At 37.6% G+C, this 17,854-nt stretch overlaps 1 protein-coding gene across 2 annotated transcripts in view; it reads left to right on the plus strand.

Moving 5' to 3' along the window:
- samd12 (sterile alpha motif domain containing 12) overlaps positions 1–17,854 on the plus strand; it is a 125,765-nt gene that overhangs the window by 84,490 nt on the left and 23,421 nt on the right. The window lies entirely within an intron of this gene.

Genomic DNA, 17,854 nt, shown 5'->3' on the forward strand with positions numbered 1-17,854 from the left:
ATGAATGATATATAAAATAGGGCTGTCAAACGATTAATCGCATCCAAAATAAAAGATTGTGTTTACACAATATATGTGTGTGTACTGTGTATAATTATTTTGTATATAAATGCACACACGTATATATTTAAGAAAAATATGTTATTTATATATAAAATGTTTATATTTATATAAAATATACATTGTTTTTTAAGACAATCGGCTTGCAAGCTGTTTTAAAGTAAATCTAACTAATTAAATTTTACAGTGTTGACTTTATTCCAGCACTTTCTAAACCCTTCTTCTGCTAAACTCTTTCCATTTTAATCCCATTGCCTAAAACGGGCCTGAGTTTAATGGCGTCCTCTTCTCCTCCAGAGCTCTAGTTGAGAGGAGAGCATTTCTATTTTAACGGGAACTATAGAGGGAGAAGAAGGGAGAGAGACAGGAGAAAAGGACGAGGAAAAGCGTGCAAGAGAGAGAGAGAGAGGATTAATGTAGTTACAGTAGAGCCACTCCACCCAGAGCAAGATTATCCTGTCTTCCACAAACTCACGTCTTATCTGGAAACACTGTTGTTCTAGAAATTAGAATTCGGATTAAAGTATGGAAATGTGTGGATTTGCAGCTGTGAGGGAAGTATGGCATATAACAAGGTTTGCAAATATTGTGTGTACAGTATGTTTGTGAAAAAAGTCGGTTTTATTCACACTGCACCCTATTAATACTGCATCAGCTTGAATGTAGACTGTATGGATGATGTCCGACATTACATCCATTCATTCACAAGCCTCACAAACAACTAAAAGGATTTTTTAAATTACAATCAGATTTTTGATTCCTGTCTGAACAAAACCTTTTCACAACAGTTCGGCTTTAAAAAGTCTCCAATTTAGAAAATTAGAATAGAAATGGGTTTATTGCCTGGTGGAATAGAGGAGCTTTCATCATTTCTCTCATAATGTAACTTTTTGTGCTCAAGTTCTTTATGAAACTATGTATGTTCTGGAACATTGAGGACCGTCATTGGCTTGACCTGTACACTATTGCCAGAGCCATAGAGAGAGAGAGTTGCGACACTCCCATAGACCGCCATAGGAACTCTGAAATGAGGAAGTAACGCGTGTCGTGGAGCGGCCAATAGTTCCAAACACTGATAGTTCCAAACACTGATAGTTCCAAACACTGATAGTTCCCCCATTGAACCCCATTCATTTTCAGTGCTTCCGAAGTTCGCTCGCTGATAAATTAATGAAATTACTGTATTTTTTTTACTTTTACACACATTAGCCGACCTCTCGTGAATCTAGTCTGTAGTATATAATATTTTTAATAATATTTTATATGTATGTATATATATATATATAGCCTATATATAATATTATACACACACACACACAATTCATTTATTTAAATGGGTTAGGGTTATGCATATATGTGCTTATATGTATTTAGGAACATAGTTAATTCACTCATTATTATCTCTCCGGTTTAATTTTATGAAGAATATTTTTCGGTTGAATATTTACCGAACATTGCTGTATATAGTCGTTGCTTTCTACGTTATGGGAGCAGTCTATTCCCTCCTAAATCGTTCATTTGTACATGCACAGCGTAATTATTTATATTTTATGTTGGTTGGAGTTCTGAACGGACTGCAGACCTTTTTGCGTGATCACGAAGGTATAGGCTAATGGCTGAATCGGAATTTAGAAGCAAGATCACGGGAATCAATAGCCTAATACAGCCCAGTTGTGCTAAAATAAATATCATGAGACGTCCATCATCAGATGAATGACATGGAAAAGTTAAGTTAGAGCCGCTAAAGCCAGTGCTACTACCCATGCGAACATGAACACTAGCGTTTCCCTCCAAAACACACACTCACACACACACACACACACACACTCACACACACACTCTCTTCTCTCTCTCTATCTCTCTCTCTCTCTCTTCTCTCTCTCTCATCTCTCATCTCTATCTCTATCTCTATCTCTATCTCTATCTCTCTCTCATCTCTCATCTCTATCTCTATCTCTATCTCTATCTCTCTCTCTCTCTCTCTCTCTCTCTCTCTCTCTCCTCTCTCTCTGTATTGAAAGACTTGAGGAGGCGACAGTGACTCTGGGGAAATACAAAGCAATATGTGGCGCTGCCGGTTCATCCGCTCGGCCCCTCACAATTACAATATATCTGAGGAAGATATTGAGCCCAGATCCCCTGCCATTCCAGCTGATATTCACCTGTCAGTGCCACAATCTCACACAAAAACTCACCCCCCAAAAATTGTATTAGTGCTGGCTTATTGAAACAGAATGTCAGTAAGAGATCTCCGGCTAACAATCTCTCGCTGAGATTCAGTGCTCACGGATTTATTGCTGACATAAAATGGGGACAGATTCCAGTTAAAGAGAGCAGTGTAGTCCTCCTGCTGTATTATTGGATGCTTTATGGAAGTTTTCACAGGATTACAGTTTTATTGCGGTATTTCTCAGTGTTTTGTGGCTGAATGTTTTTGCTCGGTCACGCTGCATCACCCGATGTTCTTTTTAAAGAAGTAGTTCAGCCATATTTTTTACATTTTATATTTACAGGTTACATGCTATTTACAAAAATACTTTAGTTTTTTATAAAACTGTGTATGTACTGGTACATTGAGGACACAGAACACCAGGAAATCATAAGGATATGTAATGTAACGTGACTTTTTATTTTTTTTATTTCTTACCATTTTTTTGTTTTATTTTACTTTATTTTATTATTTTAGCAGTACCTCATTCATTCCAGAAAGTGGGAATTTTTCATTCATTCATTGAATCATTCATTCATTCACTTTATTTATTATTTACAAATTTCACTAACAACTAAACTGAATTTAAATTACAACACAAAATCTGATTTTTTAACTGCAGTTCAGCTTTAAAAAATAGTCTCCAATTAGAACCCAAAAAGGTTTTAGCCTGAGTTATACAGGAACTTTCATCATTTCCCTCATAGTTTATTTGTTTGTACTCTAGTTCTTTATAAAACTGTGTATGTACTGATACTTTGAGGATTTTAGAGCGTGTATGAGCTGTTCTCCTTGAGTCAAATGGATTTATATAATACAGTGTATTTAATTTTGGGTGAACTGTTCCTTTAAGATTTCTGTGTGTGTGTGTGTGTAGTTCATGGGATTCAAGTCTTCATGAGTTTAATCCTAGAATGTCAGCATCTTCTGAACTAAGAGGATCAGATTCTTCACTAGCGCTTCATATCCATGATCAGGTCAACGCTTTCTGCCAGCGCAACCAAAACTGACCAGTGAAGTCTTTCCTCTGAGCCTCAAATACTGTCGCAATGCAATAACTGGAAGAACATTAAAGTCGAGTTAAAATGACACAATCACAGCCAATCTGAACATATGCAGATGCAGAACTGTGTTTACCATGATTTCTGTCTGCTATTTTATTTTATTTTATTTTATTTATTTTATTTATTTTATTTATTTTATTTATTTTATTTATTTTATTTAAATTTTTTTTTTTTTTTTTTTTTTTTTTTTTTTTTTTTTTTATGCAGGAAATATAAATAGATATGCATGAAATATAACAGTTCTGTGAAATAATAACTTAATCTCACCGGTACAAAATCTTTGTGCCAGTGAGATTTAGTTATTATTTCAGAAATCATGAGATTAATTAATATTATTTTACTGATAGCACTATAGTTTTTAAATGTCAAAACAAATGTACATATAGCATTGTGGGGGAAAAAATAAAAATAGTTAATTAAAATATCCGCACATCATCACACACCCTTCACCACACCTAGAGTCGGCATGGGGAACTTTCCATAAGGTCATCTCTCAATGCAATGCAAATCAAACCAGCGATTAGGCTAACTGAAATAAAACCATGCCGACTCTAGGTATGGTGAAGGGTGTGTGATGATGTGCGGATATTTTAATTACAAAGGCCAAAGGAACTTTATCCGGATGCATGTGTCCTGGATCCATGAAATAACTGGCGTTAAAAAATATAAATCTGCCCCTCTATGGGAGTTTAGGGGTGTCCTGACTTATGACCCCTGTATTTTATGGAAGAACATTTATTTATTTACGATACATTATTCATTCACAAAGAAAACTGGTGTCCTTAAAGGTTGTATTTTTCCTCATTTTTTTAATTAAGGCGTTAAGATGAATTTCCAAAAGATGATTTTTTATTCCTCTTTTTATTCGACTTTAGCATGGGTGTGTTCTCTAATGCTCAGCACTGTATCTGCATCGCGGCCATGGTTGAGATACAGTGTGAATTCTAGTGGTCTATCATTGTTCACCAAATAACCTGAAGGGATAGTGTGACATTTCCAGCAGGACCATTAAATGAGAGCATCTATTCTGATGGGTTGATTCATGAGCAGGGCAGATCATTCTCTAACAAGAGCTACTCGTCTTTGTATACAACAAATGGAGGTGAAGGGTCGCGATACAGTCCCTGTTCTGAAAGAGGTTTGACTGCGTTAGAAATACAGTTTTCCAGTGAAGTTTCACGCTGCGTCCCCGGAGAGACGGCTGTCGGGCACAGATGGGTAATGGGTAATTTTAAGGTGTCCGGGCCGCTCGCTGCGTACGTCGCCAGAGATTCAAGATTAAATTTAGTGAGTTTTATGAAGGTGAACTGAAGGTTTTCTCGCGCCACCTGCTCAGAAACAGCCGTGAGAGACTAATAGAGAGCGTATAGTTATGAAGTAGTTTGTCTTCTCAGAGCAAAATCCACAGTTGTCTGGCTTTCGGGACACAAATACAACAAAAATGATATTTTTTTTTTTTTTTTTAGTGCTGGACAATGATTAATCGCATCTAAAATAAAGGTTTGTGTTTACATAATATGTATATTATATGTGTGTGCAGGGGCGGATTGGCCATCGGGAATACCGGGAACAATCCCGAACGGCCGGTCCATTTCAGGCCGAAGACCGGCCGGTGGTCAAAGAGCATTGTTTTTTTTTGTTTTTTTTTTTAATGATACGCGACCGGCCGCTCAGATGCAGCAGAACGCTGTGTGTGTGTGTGATTCAGACCGGGCCAAACCAATACTTTCAATCTGAGGGGGGATACGAGCGGCCCTTCCCAACTTGGACTGATCCTCGTTTTTGCTGACATCCGATTGGCTCAAACTAGGCGCCGATCAAAGGAGTTTACTTTTGGTCATGTTTGGCGGGTTTGTGTGAATGCAATGCAACAGAGACGGACGGTAAAAATGGCGAAAAGAAGAAAAGAAGAGAAAGAAATGGGTGGGGCAAAAAAATAAGAATTAAAAAGAAAAGATTTTTGGCACAAGAGGCCGCTAAATGGGCCAAATTAACAGACCTTTTCCGTAGTGGAAAGAGTGCTGTGGCAGCCGGAGGTGCAGATGAGGAAGAAGGACCCAGCAGCATGGACAGGACAGGTGCACGATTAGGGATATATTAGTGATTTATTATACACTGAAGTTGTTTATATTTGCATTTAAATATAGGCATTTATTACGTGGCTTGGTAGAATTTCTATTCTACCAAGCCATTTTCTATGACTATTTGACTATTTTCTTTAGTGGAAGCAATACAATCGTTTTTAAATAAATAAACTGTTTTTTAAATCAATATTTTGTGTGAAATTATTGATTTATTTGGTAGGTAGCCATGTAATAAGCGGGATAATGTATAGTGAGGCAGCTGATACAAACGCTATAACAACCGCCTCGCTATACATTATCCCTTACATATATTATATATTTATAGATATATTATATATTATAAACAGCAGTTTGCAGTTTGTCGTCACACACAGACAACATCCTTCTATAAGCAAGGAATCTGTATGTCTGTATACACTCACCGGCCACTTTATTAGGTACACCTGTCCAACTGCTCGTTAACCTGTTAACTGGCACCCCCTTTTTTTTTGCATAGACATAAAAATCACTATCCAAACTTAAATGGTTGTAATTCAGGAATGCTTTGGAATATAGACCTATGGCTGGTCTTGTTTTAAAGAAGACATTTTCCAGATTATTGTAGAAGTCCAGAAATTGTAAAAAATGAAACAGAAAAAAAGTTATATAAGTTTGAGTTTATGAAATTGTGTAATGTAAAAATATAATGATAAATATTTTATATAAAATATATATATTACAAAATATATTTTACTCTAAAACTGCAAGAAAATTAAAGTCAAATATCTGAACAAGTTGTATTCCAAATTTTAGGTTGATATCTCAAAAAATGAGCTTTCAGTAAGATTTTATTCGGGCGCAGTACCAAACTTTTTCACTAGGTGAACACCAGACTCCATTAATGCCCATATAAGGGCGCCTCCATTTTCATATGTTTTGAGTGATCTGAACCATGTATTTCCATAATTTTCATACAATTTATGAAGTAGACATCCTATTCAGAAGTAGTAGGGGTGGTTTGGCAGTATTTGATTTGAATTAAACCTCTAATAAATGCATAAAGACTACGTTATAGCGTTATAGCTCGCAGCCGCATTACAAATCGAGAATCCATACATTTTTCTTTATATTTAAAACATTTTCAGACCTTTTTTTCTCATAAAATGGAATTGGTGTTATCTTTTGAACTCATGGCATGAAAACAAACTGAGGTTTCTACCAATCTTTCATGATTTTTCATGTTTATTGTTATTTCAAAATAAAGGCCTAAATACTCCTAATGAATATGAAATATTCTTGTTGCAAATTGATACATTTCTGCTCCTCTGTAATATATTTTAGATAACAGCCACCAAATATGAAAACTAGAGATTTTAAGCTTTCAAATGATATATAGTTTGGCAATATTACTTTAGGTTTTTACTAAGATATTATTGTTTTAAACATGCAATGGCAAATGGGCCCGCCGGCGGTTAAGATGCAGGGTTAAGATTAACACTTAATTTCTAAGCAGCCAATCACATGGCGGCAACTCAGTGCATTTAGGCATGTAGACATGGTCAAGACAATCTCCTGCAGTTCAAACCGAGCATCAGTATGGGGAAGAAAGGTGATTTGAGTGACTTTGAACGTGGCATGATTGTTGGTGCCAGAAGGGCTGGTCTGAGTATTTCAGAAACTGCTAATCTACTGGGATTTTCACGCACAACCATCTCTAGGGTTTACAGAGAATGGTCCGAAAAAGAAAAAACATCCAGTGAGCGGCAGTTCTGTGGGCGGAAATGCCTTGTTGATGCCAGAGGTCAGAGGAGAATGGCCAGACTGGTTCGAGCTGATAGAAGGGCAACAGTGACTGAAATAACCACTCGTTACAACCGAGGTATGCAGCAAAGCATTTGTGAAGCCACAACACGCACAACCTTGAGGCGGATGGGCTACAACAGCAGAAGACTCCACCGGGTACCACTCATCTCCACTACAAATAGGAAAAAGAGGCTACAATTTGCAAGAGCTCACCAAAATTGAACAGTTGAAGACTGGAAAAATGTTGCCTGGTCTGATGAGTCTCGATTTCTGTTGAGACATTCAGATGTTAGAGTCAGAATTTGGCGTAAACAGAATGAGAACATGGAACCATCATGCCTTGTTACCACTGTGCAGGCTGGTGGTGGTGGTGTAATGGTGTGGGGGATGTTTTCCTGGCACACTTTAGGCCCCTTAGTGCCAATTGGGCATCGTTTAAATGCCACGGCCTACCTGAGCATTGTTTCTGACCATGTCCATCCCTTTATGGCCACCATGTACCCATCCTCTGATGGCTACTTCCACCATGTCACAAAGCTCTAATCATTTCAAATTGGTTTCTTGAACATGACAATGAGTTCACTGTACTAAAATGGCCTCCACAGTCACCAGATCTCAACCCAATAGAGCATCTTTGGGATGTGGTGGAACGGGAGATTCGCATCATGGATGTGCAGCCGACAAATCTGCGGCAACTGTGTGATGCCATCATGTCAATATGGACCAAACTCCCTGAGGAATGCTTCCAGCACCTTGTTGAATCTATGCCACGAAGAATTGAGGCAGTTCTGAAGGCAAAAGGGGGTCCAACCCGTTACTAGCATGGGGTACCTAATAAAGTGGCCGGTGAGTGTATGTATATTTGTTAGTATTTGTAACTATTTTATCACTCCGACTGACTGTACACGACATGCTGGTAGTTAGCAGTATACTGTGACTTATGTGTTCGAGATTAGGTTTTGCTGACCTGGTTGTGTTCAGTGCAGTGGTGACTTGCTTATACAACCTGAAGAGGCAAGTGTCATCCTAAAATTTCTTAAAGGTCTTCAGTGCATGTAATCTGATTATCTTTATACCATAAAAACACTATTAGAATTAAAATAACTGCAAAAAATCCTTCTGCTCGTGCACCAAGGGCACTCGCGTAAAAGGCCTCTCCATCTTAAAGTCCCGGGCTGAATTTCAGTCCCAGTACGTCCCTGTGTGTGTGTACTGTGTATAATAATTTTGTATTTATAAATACATACATATGCATGTATATATTAGGAAATATTTGCTTGTATACAGGGGTTAAATTGGGATTTATTATGTGGGGGTGCTCTCCCTAGGGGGGTCCGGGGGCATGCCCCCCCGGGACATTTTTTTTGACAAATAAACCATTAAATAGCACTTTCTGGAGAGTTTTGTGCAAAGAAATGGAGAAATTGAGTATTACATGATATGTGAAAAACTGCAAGGTTAAGAGCATTTACTTTGCAACAGGTATTAGGACATTTAGCATTTACATTACTGTTAATCAGTCATCACTTGATTACACGTTGTATTACCTTGTTATGATATGACCCGTACAATGTGCCAAACATAATGTGCCACATGGAGAGACAGTGCAGCATATGACAGTAGCAACAGCTGAGAAGATTTGGGTCTGTGGTGACCATGTCCACCTCATACAAACTTCCTTCTCCCATTCTCTCTCTTTACTACGACAACACACACACACACACACACACACACACATAAAAAGGCAAAGTTTTGATTTCTGGCTCCAGTGGTTGCCTCATAGAGTTGTAAATAAATCTTCCTGGATCTCAGCCAGACATCTCTGGTTCAAGTTCTTTCAGTGTTTCAGACCGTTTTCAATAGTTTTTACAAGCATATTGCCTATATTTTTGTAATATATTAAGCACTGTTACACTTTTTGAAACTATTTCAGCTTGTGTAGGCCTGTCACTGACAGGCTGTCAGTGCTTTCTGAACATATTGAACACACTTTTAAAAATGCCGCAATAATACCGAACACTGTGATAATTTTGGTCATTTTCATACTGTCCCATCTCTACTGCCAACATGTTACAGAGCTAGTCATGCTAAAAAGGTCTGGAATATCACCCCACCTTTTGAAGAAGTAAGTCAGTTTCCTCTTCTTGGGTGGATATGCTCCACTCATTTCAATTTATCTCTGAAAGTTGGAGAATAAATGGTTGATTTAATTTTCATTAACCACAGAGCTTGGTAGCTAAAAGTAACTTAGGTCTAGCAAGTCTTATATTTCTGTAATTCACACAGATCAAATACAAATATGCTGACTGAATAGATTGCTAGTTTATTTGCAAGAAAACAGGTTGAAATGACTTTGCTGCATGAACTTCATTATGCATTGGCTTAAATATAGCAGAGTGTTATTTTGGTGCTTGAAGCAACGTTTTCATGTTTGTCAAAACAATAAACACATCCATCTAATCTGCGTTGAATCTAAGCAGATTTATGTTTTTGGTGAAAAAACTCATTTCACAGCTTGATGAAGCGTTGTTGACATTTCCTGTAATTCTCCATTCAGGCCAAGTTTCTGATTTGAAACCATAAAAATCTCTTTCTTGTTGAGATAAAAAAAAAAGTCTCACTGTAAATAATGCACATACTTCATAATTCACCCAAAAATAAAGATACTCCTCCTCCCGTTGTTCCACAGAAGAAAGAGCGTCGGACAGGATTGCAACGACATGAGGGTGAATATAAATAATGGGTGAACTGTCCCTTTAAGAGCAGATAGATGGATTACATTCAGATTTTGAGGACTGATTTTTTTTTTTTTTTTATTCTCATTAAGGCTGCATTTGTTTGATCAAAAATACAGTAAAAATTGTGAAATATTATTACATTTTAAAATAACTCTTTTCTATGTGAATATATAGTAAAGTGTAATTTATATCCTGTGATCAAATCTGAATTTTCAGCATCATTACTTCAGTCTTCAGTGTCACATGATCCTTCTTATCAATGTTAAAAACACTTCTTGTGGAAACTTATGCATTTTATTTTTAAGGATTCTTTGATAGAACAGCGTTAAATGTCACTTTGATCAATCCAATGCATCCTTGTTGAATAAAAGTATTAATTTATTAAAAAAAAAAAATATATTTGTAAATCCCAACAACGTTTGAATTTTTTTGTCCATGATTATTGATTAGGAATTTATTTATTAGTGCCTTATGCATTTAGAAGCATGTTACCGGAAACCTAAAGTAAAGCGTGTTGTGTTAAAGTGCGCATGCATGTAAAGGATGCACACGTGTGTGTGTGTGTGTGTGTGCACACGCTTGCCCTCACACATGTGTGCAGTAACCAAGGTTACCAGGATGAAATGCAGGCACAATCGATCCCTCTTTCTCTCCCTCAGATCTGCCTCTCCTCGACTGATAAATGCTGTCAGCACAATAAAAAATGTAAGACAGCTGAGCTTTTCATGAAGTCTCACATGAAAGTTATAAGAGGTAATAAATCACTGTGCTTTCCAGTTTCAGAGAGTATTGCAGATTCGAGGAGCTGTGTGTCGTATCCGTGTAGAGCTTGATGTTTGCCAATCATTCTCTGGTTTTACTTTTATTCATGTCTTTAATATCTCCACACCGTCAGCAGGGCCATCGAGGCCCAAACAGAAGAAAACCAGTACTACATTTACGCCTCTGAAGGAATTCAAGCATGTGGAGATGAAGATGCATGTAAAGATGCATTGATTGACATCTTTATCAATATGATGTGTATTATATTGTATTGAGAGATCCGTAGCGTTAGCAGCTGCTTCTCAGTTTCAGCTTAAACAGCCCAAACAATTAGAGAGATGCAAAAAATAGTCCTAAACCAGCAAGTGCTTTGATCCGAAACACAATTAAAAGAGGAATATATGAGTGTCATGTGACTGAAGCGAGTCTGACGTGACCTTAATTATAAAGGTTTGTACCTCGGGGTTGAAGAGCTCAGAGAAGGAGAGAAACTGCCCTGTGTAATGATATCTAGCAAAATACAGCGTTTTCATTTGCATTAATAGACTGCATTCTTCCGCAGATGCACGGACTAATATAATTAAATATGCAATGTACTGAGTCGTTATCATGATGATTAGCATTGGCTATGCGCATGAATGAACTTTCGAGTCATTTTTGTCTTGCAATCCTTTGGAGCTCCGTCAAGTTTGACTCTGAATTTTGATTTATCATGTTAGTTTATGTGTTCAGCATATTGTGGGTACCTGATTTAAAGGGGCTATCTGTAAAAATGATTCGTAATTGGTCTGAATGATTTGATTCAGTATCGGTCTGATTCTCTGAAAAGTACGAATCATCTCGTGCTTGAATGGTTTAAAGTCATATTGAAATGATCACAAAGGAATCGATAAGAGGAATCGGATTTTTTTTTTTTATAACAAGTATCCGATTCCAGAATTGAAATAGTTACGTGCACTCTAAACAATGCTGGGTTGTTTTAACCCAAATTTGGGTCAAATATGGACAAACCTAAATGTTGGGTTAAAAATGTAATTTCAAATTTTAACCCAACTTCAACTTTCACTTTCAACTGTAAATTTTTTAATTGCATTTTTAACCCAACATTTGGGTTTGTCCATATTTGACCCAAATTTGGGTTGAAACAACCCAGCATTTCTTAGAGTGTGTATAAGTTGTACACTTAACAAGTGTTTCTGAATTCTACATATCGCTTCTTTAATATCATAAATAATCTAGTTTTTAAGTCCTTTAAGTAATTGTAATTTCTGGAACTGGAACCATTAAATTCTGAGTGAATTCCCATCACACAGATGTCACTCTCGCTGTATACCTCCTTCACACTTCTCTTTTTATAACCGTGCACTTCCATATAAACCTTTCCAAAAACAACAGACAATGCAATCGGTCTCTTGGCATCCTCTCTTTTTGATTTGCACGCCAATTGCATTTACTATATGCCAAATGCCAATCAAATAATAGTGTTCATATCTGCAACTTCATTTTTAAGAATTCTTCCGTAAAATATGAATAAGGTAGGAAATGCATTGGCACATGACCTTTCAGAGAGAAATCCTTCAGCATGAGAAGCAAATGCCATTGAGGAGAGGAAGAGGAGGAGGCAGAAGGGAGCATTTAATGTGTGTAAAGAGTGAGTGATGGTCCTGAGTTAAAGACCCCCAATCACACCGTCTATCCCAGGAAAGGAGGGCCGATTGATATAATCGCTCCTTGTCTTTTTCCCTCTGGGAAAGTGTCATCAGTCCTTCACAGAATAAAGCCTCCCTCTCTCTCTCTCTCTCTCTCTCTCTCTCTCTCTCTCTCTCTCTCTCTCTCTCTCTCTCTCTCTCTCTCTCTCTCTCTCTCTCTCTCTCTCTCTCTCTCTCTCTCTCTCTCTCTCTCTCTCTCTCTCTCTCTCTCTCTCTCTCTCTCTCTCTGTCGTCCCTCCCGCGTGGAGCAATCATAAATGTGAGATGGATAGCCGAGGGGTGGCAGGGTTTCCTCAGTGCTGTAATTTACAGCGGTATCAGAGACTGACTATCAGTGGCCCGGGTTCAGAGAACGAGGGGTTGTTTTTTACTGTCCCGGTCGAGGTCTATCAGAGACCCCGCGCTCCCTCGAGACTCAGATAGATGCCCTGTCGCTTCAAACACACACTGTGGAAGCATCTGGAAACTTTAAAACCAAAAAAAAGACAATTGTCATCATTTGCTCACTCTCATCCCGTTCCAAACCCGCACGACTTTCTTTCTTTCTTGTTTTTTTTGCATGAGAAATTTAAATACAGAAGCTTTCAATCTTTAAAAATAATGCAAAACTATCTTAAACCAGCTCAGACACTATACTAAGTCCTCTGAAGCCGTACAGTAGCGATAATTCATGAGAGTTTTGGATCAAAGTCTGATTTGTGAATGAATCATTCTGAATTACTCGATTCATAATAGGTCTGAGGGATTGGATTCAGAATCGATCTGAATGATTTGATTCAGAACTTAAGTGAATGTTTTGATTCAGAATCGAAGTCAATGATTTAATTCAGAATTGAAGTGAGTGATTTGATTCAGAATCGAAGTCAATGATTTGATTCAAAACTGAAGTGAATGATTTGATTCAGAATCGAAGTGAATGATTTGATTCAAAGTCTAACTGACTATAGTTCCCAACCCACTGAATGTGATTTATAACAAAGTATAATAAAATATAATAACAATTATACATTTATCACACAAAGCTATGTCTTTAGAAGACATATATGTGTGTATAGTGCAGGAGTGATGGTGATTTTGTGTTTCTTTGAAGCCTAAAAACTTCAATTCAACATTGTAATTGCATGGTTTGCAGGAGTGGAGAAGGAGATTATAATGTTCTCATATACTTGTATATTTTATAAAGGATAAATCTGTAATTGTGTGTGTTTGTGCAAATGAGTGTTTTCTTCCAGAAGACTAATTACAGTGCTGGAAAATATGTAGATTGAGGGTAAAAAATACTGAACGAGCTGTTGATTATGATGGAACAGAAGTCATATAAATACCAGTCCGATGATCGGATGGCTTGGATGACCTCGGCATGGGGAAATAAAACTCATCATGAACCACATAGCTTGTAAAAACTCGGTAGAATGATGAGGAAGACCATCTTCATAACCCACTGTAGTTAATTCAGCAATTCCTTCATTTCTGAGGGCAATGTTTGTGCTTCATAATTGCTGACATGCAAAGCAACCATCTTTTGCAGCATTAATAACTCATTCGAGAGCAGAAATCTGAATGCCTGAAACCTGGAAGTGCTCGTGTTCACCGGGGGAAGATCCGTGGGGTTGCTTTGAGAGATGAGTGGATGAGATGAACAGCAGAAATAGTCTTTTAAACGCTTGTCTAGACCCTCGTCCGGCCCTTCATTAGGGTCTCGAGCGCTGGAGCAATTACCAAACACACAGAGAACTCAACACATGGACACACACTAGATGAAAAGCATGCATGGCTTCATGTGTTTACTGCTGGAGTAAAATCATTTTTGCATTTGAATGAATGGCTAACCCTGTAAAAAAAGGTTCAGTGGAGTTTTAAATGGGTTCTTGACTCAATTTTATTGAATATATGAGGAGAAATGCCTTTGTTTCATAATGCTTTCATGTTTAATGGTTATTTAAGCCTTCAGGGTTCTAAGAGTGATTGTGCTTTTCTATTCGGGACACTTTGGCATCAATAAAGCTCAAAGGGTTCGTCAGGCGCTTTATAGATAGAACCATTTAAGGGTTCCCATCTTTGGATCATTTGATGTATTTAGTTTTAACTCTGTCCCTGCCGTTGACAGAATCTACTGGCTTTTACATGTTTTCATTTCTGAAAGAGTCTCCGGATCAAAACACAGGCAAAAAAAGGATCCGAAGCGAGCGATAGCAGCATTGCTTATGCACATTGTATTCTTTGGGGGGAAAACACAGTATTTTCTCAGCTTTTAGTTCAAAATGTTGCTTTTTTTATATATATATATATATATATATATATATATATATATATATATAAAAAAAAGTGTTGATAAAAAAGAATGCATGAATCTAGAATAAAACTTTTTTTTTTTTTTTTTTTTAAGCAGAGGCTCTGCTCTTTCTTTCGATATATTGCATGTTCAGATATTCATACAACAAAATATTCTGGGAGCTACAGTATGAAATTGTGAACATTTTCGAAAAATGTTAAATGGCGACTTTATAAAAAAACAATGCATTTTTTCTAATTCTTTTTTGATTACATTGTAAAACTTGTAAACATACGGTACTTTATCACTAGAAAAAAATGAAAACATGAAATTATTGTGCAATTATTTAAGACATTTCTTTGACATTTCATTTTAGTTTATGGAGGCTATTGTTAGAAACCTACAGTATCCCTGAGACCCCTCATTTTAATTGTGTAATTCATATTCAAGCATGTGATTCGTCCACACACAGTGTATCATTACAGTAATATTGGAGGTTCACATAAATACGTCTATGCAATAAGAATGTGTTAAAAGCTTTTACCTCAGTCATTTTTAGTCTGAAAGGTTTTGCTCAGTCCTGTCTATTCTGTCTACACATTTACAAATCTCCCGTTCATACACTGACGCATGAGTTTGTGAATTGTTTTTGATTATAATTGCTATTATTACTGCTTTTAAAGGCAATTCTGGGCTGAGTTGAAAACAAGTTAAGTTGAGCTATGCTGATGCTTGCAATTACCAGCAAAACAACAACAACAACAAAACTCCTTTAAATAAAAGACGCTTTTTTTAATCCCCTTTTTCTTTTATTTTCCTCCATCATTAAAACGTTGGGAGTCTCGAAAAGCTAAAGCTGTGTATGAATGTGCCATTCTGCTCAGGAAAGACAAACTCATTTTCCTCTCCCTTAATGAAGAGTGAAATCCTGCCATTTCTCGTTCTTCTCCGGCTGCCAATCCATCCTCCCTTCAGACGGAAGCTTTCCAAACACATTTGGAGACCTTCTGCGTATGAATCACCAAATACAGACATTATATTTAGACAGACGCAAGCTGCATTTACACATTCAGCAACATGCTCATTATTAATGTGCTGCTCGTTAACTATATTTCCGAATCTTTTGTTTTATGGTTAGTCCTGTCTAATCACATTAGACGTGTGAAACTCGAAAAATGAGAATATGGTGCAAAAGTTCATTTATTTCAGTTATTCAACTTAAAAGGTGAAACTAATATATTATATAGACTCATTACATGCAAAGTGAGATATTTCAAGCCTTTATTTGTTATAATTTTATCTTATGAAAACCCCAAATTCAAAATTAGAATATTTTGAAAAGGTTTCATATCTGTAAGCCATAATCATCAACATTATAACAAATAAAGGCTTGAAATATCTCACTTTGCATGTAATGAGTCTATATAATATATTAGTTTCACCTTTTAAGTTGAATTACTGAAATAAATGAACTTTTGCACCATATTCTCATTTTTCGAGTTTCACCCGTAGATGAACAGAATATGAGTGTAGCTTTGACAGTGGTGTTATGTTTGCTCGATCCCATATTCACTGCAGTGTGAGATATTATGCCTTTATCTTTATTATGCTTCTCCTCGTGTGTTTACCTGAGCGTTTGCACACCGATCTTCCACGTGCTTTCATTTCATTTCAATATAGATGGTATCCGACGAAGAAAAAAAGGTATAGATAGAGCCAAACCGTGGAAACTGCAGGTTTATTATTATTATTAACTAAAACGCAAACTATTAAAAACAATTCTGTTAATTGACAAAAAACTGAAATAAAATTAAAATATTATTTGAAAATTAAGAATGTTGCCTTGGCAATAAACCGAAATATTTTAAGTTGTATTTTAAGCACTAAAATTATCGTAAACAGCCTCTTATATAAACTTATGTGAAGTTTATTTCAATTTTTTATCAATAAATAATTCATTAATTGACATATACGTCATACGTGATGCGCACGCAAGCACACCTTCTGTAACGCCCACATATAGAAATCCAATCTTCTGATTGGCTGTGATTTTGGATTGATCTGGTTGTGAGTGCCGTGTGTTTACAGAGAGACTCCGCCCACACACTCTTCTGATTGGCTGTGGTTTTGGATTGATTTGGTTGTGAGTGCCGTGTGTTTACAGAGAGACTCCGCCCACACACTCTTCTGATTGGCTGTGGTTTTGGATTGATCTGGTTGTGAGTGCCGTGTGTTTACAGTGAGACTCCGCCCACACGCTTTTCTGATTGGCTGTGGTTTTGGATTGATCTGGTTGTGAGTGCCGTGTGTTTACAGAGAGACTCCGCCCACACACTCTTCTGATTGGCTGTGGTTTTGGATTGATTTGGTTGTGAGTGCCGTGTGTTTACAGAGAGACTCCGCCCACACACTCTTCTGATTGGCTGTGGTTTTGGATTGATCTGGTTGTGAGTGCCGTGTGTTTACAGAGAGACTCCGCCCACACGCTCTTCTGATTGGCTGTGGTTTTGGATTGATCTGGTTGTGAGTGCCGTGTGTTTACAGAGAGACTCCGCCCACACGCTCTTCTGATTGGCTGTGGTTTTGGACTGATCTGGTTGTGAGTGCCGTGTGTTTACAGAGAGACTCCGCCCACACGCTCTTCTGATTGGCTGTGGTTTTGGACTGATCTGGTTGTGAGTGCCGTGTGTTTACAGAGAGACTCCGCCCACACACACTTCTGATTGGCTGAGGTTTTGGACTGATCTGGTTGCGAGTGCACTGTGTTTACAGAGAGACTCCGCCCACACACTCTTCTGATTGGCTGTGGTTTTGGACTGATCTGGTTGTGAGTGCCGTGTGTTTACAGAGAGACTCCGCCCACACACTCTTCTGATTGGCTGTAGTTTTGGACTGATCTGGTTGCGAGTGCACTGTGTTTACAGAGAGACTCCGCCCACACACTCTTCTGATTGGCTGTGGTTTTGGACTGATCTGGTTGTGAGTGCACTGTGTTTACAGAGAGACTCCGCCCACACACTCTTCTGATTGGCTGTGGTTTTGGACTGATCTGGTTGCGAGTGCAGTGTGTTTACAGAGAGACTCCGCCCACACACTCATCTGATTGTGATTTTGGATTGATTGATCGGTACATGAAATCACAGACGTCCTTTAGAAAACTAGTCCCTTTCAAAT

Source organism: Rhinichthys klamathensis, unplaced genomic scaffold, assembly GCF_029890125.1.
Source record: "Rhinichthys klamathensis goyatoka isolate OS25496 unplaced genomic scaffold, OSU_Roscu_1.1 h1tg000617l_1, whole genome shotgun sequence".
In the NCBI taxonomy this organism is placed as follows: domain Eukaryota; kingdom Metazoa; phylum Chordata; class Actinopteri; order Cypriniformes; family Leuciscidae; genus Rhinichthys; species Rhinichthys klamathensis.